The following is a 6,458-nucleotide window of genomic DNA, read 5'->3' as shown; positions in this document are numbered from 1 at the left end:
ACAACAAAAATCCTCTGTTGAAGGTCACCAACCACAAAGTACCAGGCGAGAGAGCGGGCAGAGCGCACCAAAGATTAATGGCACTTCAAGGTTTAGATCTGTCTGTGCTGGGAGGGTCTGTGGAGAGAGCCAATAAAGGCTAATATGATTTTACATACAAATGAATCATCTCAAGGAATGAAATGCCCCGAACAAGCCTGTACGTGGCCACGCTCCTGTCCGGAGGAGCAGGGGGAGGTATTCCCCGCTGATTTGAGAGAGCGTAATTAAAGAAATCACGTTATTTCATGGGCTGAGCCTGTGGGGGTTTTGCAGGCCTTCGCTCGGGCAATAACACCAACGTGGAGAGCGTGACCGGGGCAGCATGGCCCCTGGGCACAGCGCTGGGCTGGGTGGCCCAGGCCCTCACCCTTGCTCTGACACCAGAGGCTGGGTGGCCTTGGAGAAATTTATGCCTCCTCTCAGTGCCCCTTGTAAAACAAGGCCACCGACGCCGTCTTCCTTCGTAAAATGCCCTCAGAGCCAGCAAAGAGGAGCACTGCATCACAGAGAGTTATTGCTCCGTCCAAATCCTTCCCCTGCCCTCCTCAAGGTGATACCTGAACATCTTCTAGCCCCGCACCAAAGCGATGTGACTCATGGCTGTCACACGTGACACCTCCACGGTCCCCAAAGGGAAAGGTGGGTACGTGGTGGCACGTTTTGTGTCGGAAGGGTGGTTTCACGTCTGGGCTCTGTTTCTGGACAGAGGGCTCCCCGCATGCCTTGCTTTTTTTAGCCAGCTCCAGCGCTCTGTGTCTACGCCAGAGAAGCGAGGGTGATAAGCTGCTTGGAAACCAGGCAACAGGCAGCCATTTCACAGTTTGGGGTTATTCAGACCTGACATTTAGAGGCAAAATATGCTTGGAGGAGGCAGTTTGCCCAACCCCAGTGGCACCAGGATAGGGAAAGCTGGGCCTTGGTCCACTGAAAGCCTCCTAGGCTCTTTATTTCCACCTTATGTCTTAACTCCTGTCCCCTTCCTGAGATTCAGGAGAAAGAGGGGAAAAAAGGAAGGTCATGGACCTGTTGGAGCGGGGCCAGAGGAGGCCATGAAGATGCTGGGAGGGCTGGAGCCCCTCTGCTGGGAGGACAGGCTGAGAGAGTTGGGGGGGTTCAGCCTGGAGAAGAGAAGACTCCAGGGGAGACCTTAGAGCCCCTTCCAGTCCCTAAAGGGGCTCCAGGAGAGATGGGGAAGGACTCTTGATCACGGAGGGGAGCCATAGGATGAGGGGGAAGGGTTTGAGACACTGAAAGAGGGGAGGTTTGGACTAGATACTAGTAAGAAATTTGCTGTGAGGGTGGTGAGAGCCTGGCCCAGGTTGGCCAGAGAAGCTGTGGCTGCCCCATCCCTGGAGGGGTTCAAGGGCAGGTTGGACGGGGCTTGGAGCAACCCAGTGAATAGGCATTAAAATAGGCATTGAAACTCTCCTTTCCACTGCTCCCATTCTCAGCTCAGGCACTGACCTCTATCCCTTCAGGTTGGAGGGGGCTTGGAGCAACCCGGTGAGAGGGCAGGGGTGTTGCAACTAAATGATCTTTAACATCCTTTCTAACCTGTACCATTCCATGATTTTAAAATAGGCACTGAAACTCTCCTTTCCACTGCTCTCTTTTCCAGCTCAGGCACTGACCTCTATCCCTCGTGGACGGGCACATGCCCACACCACCAGCCTCACAGTTCCTCCAACTGCCTGAAGGGAGGTGGTCCTGGCAGCTCTGGCCTGTGGTCCTCTGCTGGGTGAGGGCAGGTAGGATGAGCCAGGTAATTACCTCCCACTGAAGGCTTCATCTTTAATGCACCCAGCTCGAGAGCACAGGCGATTCCTCCTGGTCACGCAGCTGGAGCCTTGCTGAGCATCAGGAACTTGGATTTCTTTAAGCCTGCAAGGCAGGAGAAGGTGGGCATGGTCCTCCCCCTGGTCATCACACGCAGCTGCTTCCTTCAGAGCCAGCTGTGTGAGGAAGCTCAGGTCAGGATTCACAAGCTGTAGCTGGTGCCTGGAGCACAATCTTATGCCTCCTGAGCTTTCCATTAGCAGAGGTGCTCCAGAGAAGAGGAACACAGGGTATTTTCCTCAAAAAATGTTTGGGACTTTTTAATTGCTTACCCAAAAAACCCATTTTTTTTTTCCTTTTCTTTTTTGAAAGCTCTTTTGCAAAAAGTACCATGAAAGGAGGTTTTTCATTTCAGGAACATTTGATTTTAAGACCTTTCTGAAAGCCCCAAACAAAAGTTGAGTGCTCTGGACACAACTTTGCAGTACTTCAAAATGAAAATTCCCCACAACCTTCATTCTCCTTGTCATAAAAGATCTATTTCATGGCCCATTTGGAAAATACTACTTTTTCTGCTTTTTTTCTTCAGAACAAAACCCACATTTCTACAACCTCAGTATTCCCTCTCCCCAGCGTGGGCTGTGCTGTGACCTTCTGGTTTTCCCAGGAGGCACCTCCTTGGCCAGCGTCAGGCGTGGACGGAGCCTGCAGCGCAAGAGTTAACGTGGTAATACTCCAAGGATTTTGTTTAGAGTTTTATAGCATTACATAGCAGCCTTATTGGATTTAAATGGCTTAAATTAACTGGGTTATTTAATGGATTGTCCAGATTAGGGAGGAATCTGCAAAGGCTGTTACTTCAAGAAGAGCAGCTGCATTGGAAGAAAAGATCTCCAAGTAACATTAATATCCTGGAGGCTCACAAGTCCTGACAGGCCACTCCTGTCCTTTATTGACATTCTCTCATACGCATTTAGCCAGGTTTGTGTTTAGTTTAATAATCTCCTGAAAGTTTAATTGTTGCTTTATTCATCCATGACCTTTCCTTCTCATCTGGAGACATATTATTGCTAATCTACAAATTTCAAGAACCAGATTTATTTGCAAAACCAATTATTCTGCTATGCAAATCTCCTCTCTTCCTGCAGCCTGCTTGAACAGGGCTTTTTTTTACAGCCGCCATAAGATATAGACACTATTCAAATATTTAAATGTAAAATTTATCTATATTTCTTTTCAAGCATGCCCAGGTTCTATGTGGTGCGAAGTTAATTAAAATCTTTAGAATCAAAAGCAGGTTTCCTGACCTTGATCCAGAACTGACAGACTTTAACCTCCAAAGTCCTCGCTTAACCACAGGGGAACTGGAACTACCAGCAAAGCGGAAATCACTTCACTATTGGTAAACTTCTAATGGAGAAACACGTCCTCTCCATTAGTGTCAGACACGACAACGCCAGCTCAGCCCCGGAGACAGACACAGGTTTCCTGAGCTGTCTGCAGATGCCTGACCTGAAGGAGATGCAGAAAAATGCTCTGAATGAGAGTCTTTGCTACAGATTTGTACCCCCAAACACTCTCGGTGGCACTTTCTCCATGTGTCCCCCCCAGAGGGATGCCTCCCCTCAATGGCAGGATTTGGAAACCTGCTGGCACAAGGTGGGAGACAGAACACTGAATTTGAACGTGGGGCTGCTCTGAGCTTCTGCAGGTCCAGAGCCCTCTTCCCAAATCATCTGTAACCACAGTAATTAACATTAACTTTAGCTGTCCCCTGTCTCAATTTCCCAAGCTCTGGCAATGGCAGGAACACTACCTGTTTGTGTTAACTCAGATTTTGAAGCGGTGAAGTGCCACCTACTATAATCCTCCTGCCCAAAGGCACAGCCCATGTCCTACAACTACAGAGCGTCATTAACACAATTACAGGCAACCAAGAAATCAACATTTTATACTAAGCCTTATGTCAGCGAACAGCATTATCAGGGAAGCTTGCACAATTAAACCATAATTCAGTGGATGGATGTTAAGTACTTTACAGATGAGCAAATTAAGAAAGCATTAGCCACAGGATTCGAGGGAGAGGCAACGTGGGTGCCAGCCAGGGAACAGAGACCTTCTGCTCCTGCTCCCAGCACCTACTCTGGCACTGTGCCTGCTCACCCAGTACCCCCCAGCTCCTCTGCACCCCTCTTTGTGGCTGCAGGGGGTTCTGGACCCCCCCCCAGACCTGGGGTCCCCCAGCACTGAGGGTCCCAGCACTCCAGACAGCCAGGAGATGCCATGGGTCACTCAGCTACGTACCCACCTGGACCTGACTGAGAAACAACCACTCCAGATCGTTTTGCTTCAAGTTGATACGTCAAAAATAGTTCCATATCTCACCAATAAATCACCACCATTGGGCTGATGGGCAGGAAACAACTCCAGTAGTCTTTCAATGAAACGGAATTACTTGGGTGCATGAAAAAACAGACTGGAAATACGTGTTATTGGAACAGTCACCTCCTGTTCCACGTCCCGAAGCAGGGGAAGGAAGGAGGATGAGGATTGTTTGCTTCCTTGAGATGGAAGGGAGCGAGAGCTCTGCTTTTGGCATCCAACCCTGGATGACCCTTATGCACTTGTGTCTGGAGGAGCCCCTTCTCCCTGGGTACCTGAGGAGCTCCAAGAGGGGAACTGGGCACCTCCTTGGCAGCCGACGCCAGCAAAGCCAAGCACACCACTGGCTCCAGTAAGCTCTGGCTCAAGCTTTATATATTTCAGATATGGGTAGCTGTGAGCTGTTTTCCACAGCCTGTGGATTGTTTCTCTTGCTCAAATAATTTAGCTTTAACCTGAGGCTGTGGGCTCAATCCCTGCTGTCAAAACCCAGCGTGTAGCTTTGCATGCAGCTCCTGAGGGTACGGGGGAATACAGCATGAATCTCTCCAACTCCTTCAAAGTCTAGCAGAGCTGCTTTATGTTTGTAGAAATCGACATAAATAAAAATAAATCTGACAGGCTTTAGTCTATGTTTCTCCAGTCTATCCTTGTCTGCACTGGATTTACCTGAGTTGGTTTATATCTAGGAGCTTCAACAGGGATATGTTTACAGCAAGACAGACCCCAATAAATATTAGCAGGGCTAAGGGTTCCCTCTCACAAATACATCCCAGCAAAGGAACCTGTAACGTGCAGCCTGTGGGCACGGGTGAAACCAGTGACACATCAGAAGTCCCAGGTGGGGTGTCCCAGCTGTTCCTGTGGCTGCACACACAATCTAGTTGGGGTCCATCAACCCCAAACTCACAGCAAACCAGGCTGCTTTAATTACCACCACAAATGCAAATCGCTTTGTTTTCACTGCTATTTTAGCTTGAGTTAAGAACTACTTTTTGTTCTTCTTAGTAGAGGCAAACAAGACTCATAAAACACTGTAACAGTGTCCAATTACACTCGGAGCTGGAAACCTTAAAGGTTCCAGCGAGAAAAGAGGCCACGTTCCCCTGCTGCTACATGTACCGTGTCGTGGGCATAAATGAAATGTGAATTACACCACTTTTACCAGCGTAAATGATTACAGAGGAGCTGCAATCCAAGGTGAAGCTGAGCCTTTAGTAGGTTTATTTTAAGCTCAGACACCATTACACATGACAGAAACATGAAAGAAGCTTCCCCTCGGTGACATCTGGATGAAAATGTGACTGATTTTCTGGTACCCCGCAGCTGGGCTCTGGCACCTGTACCGGGCTGGCCACAGGCACTCAGTGCTGGGATAAATGTCTCCACGAAGGGCACGACAGTGTTTGCAATAAAGGGCCACTGTCACTTTGCCAGAGCTGTTTGATATTTTTAGCTTTTCATCACAAACTGACTCTCATCTTGCCTCGCAAAGCTGCTAGTGAGGCAGAACTCCACCGAAACCCACCTTCTAATCTAAGTGCATGTCTAATCCATTAACACCGAGCCCACTGAAAAGCGGTGGGTAGCATCACTCTGGTCTAATGCATATTCAGCCGAGCTCAAGGCAATAAGAGAACCGGGCTGTGGTTTCGCTCGATGAAACCTTCGGTGGCAACTTCAGGTGGCTGCGTCACCGCTGTCCTCTTCAGCCCTGTCCTCCTGCCATCCCGCACGGTCCCTCCACCAGGTGTGTGAACAGGCTGAGAAAGGGACTTCGAAAGTAGATCAGCTTAAAAGAAAAGTGAGCTTTTTAAAGGTGGGTTGATGTTCAGGCAGATCAGTCCCGCAATCCACGTTACAGACATCCACGTCAGCGCAGAGCACAATGCGTGCCCTCAGGGATGAGATGGATCTGTAAGAAACAGGGACACCCTAAGCCTGTTCCCGTCATCACGGACTTTGCTGCATGATGCCACATGCTCCAGACCTGTCTTTCCAAAATAGGTGTCAGCCTCGTCGCTTCCCAAAGCCGCAAGGAGCCACAGCAGCCTTTTAACTGACATCAGCGCTCAGCCCCTCTGCCAGACTCTTGGGACACAAGATCCTTTGTCTCCAGATTACACTCATCTTTTCCACTTCTCCTTCAAATAAGATGAATCTTATAATTTGTCAGAGAAGTGGTGGTTTCCAAACATCATTTATCCAGTGGAGGCTGGGAGGGGGATGCTATTCTTCAGGTCAATTTGTGAGTCATT

The sequence above is a fragment of the Calidris pugnax genome, unplaced genomic scaffold (assembly GCF_001431845.1).
Source record: "Calidris pugnax isolate Ruff unplaced genomic scaffold, ASM143184v1 scaffold199, whole genome shotgun sequence".
NCBI classification, from domain to species: Eukaryota; Metazoa; Chordata; class Aves; order Charadriiformes; family Scolopacidae; genus Calidris; species Calidris pugnax.
This window is presented reverse-complemented; position numbering follows the sequence as displayed.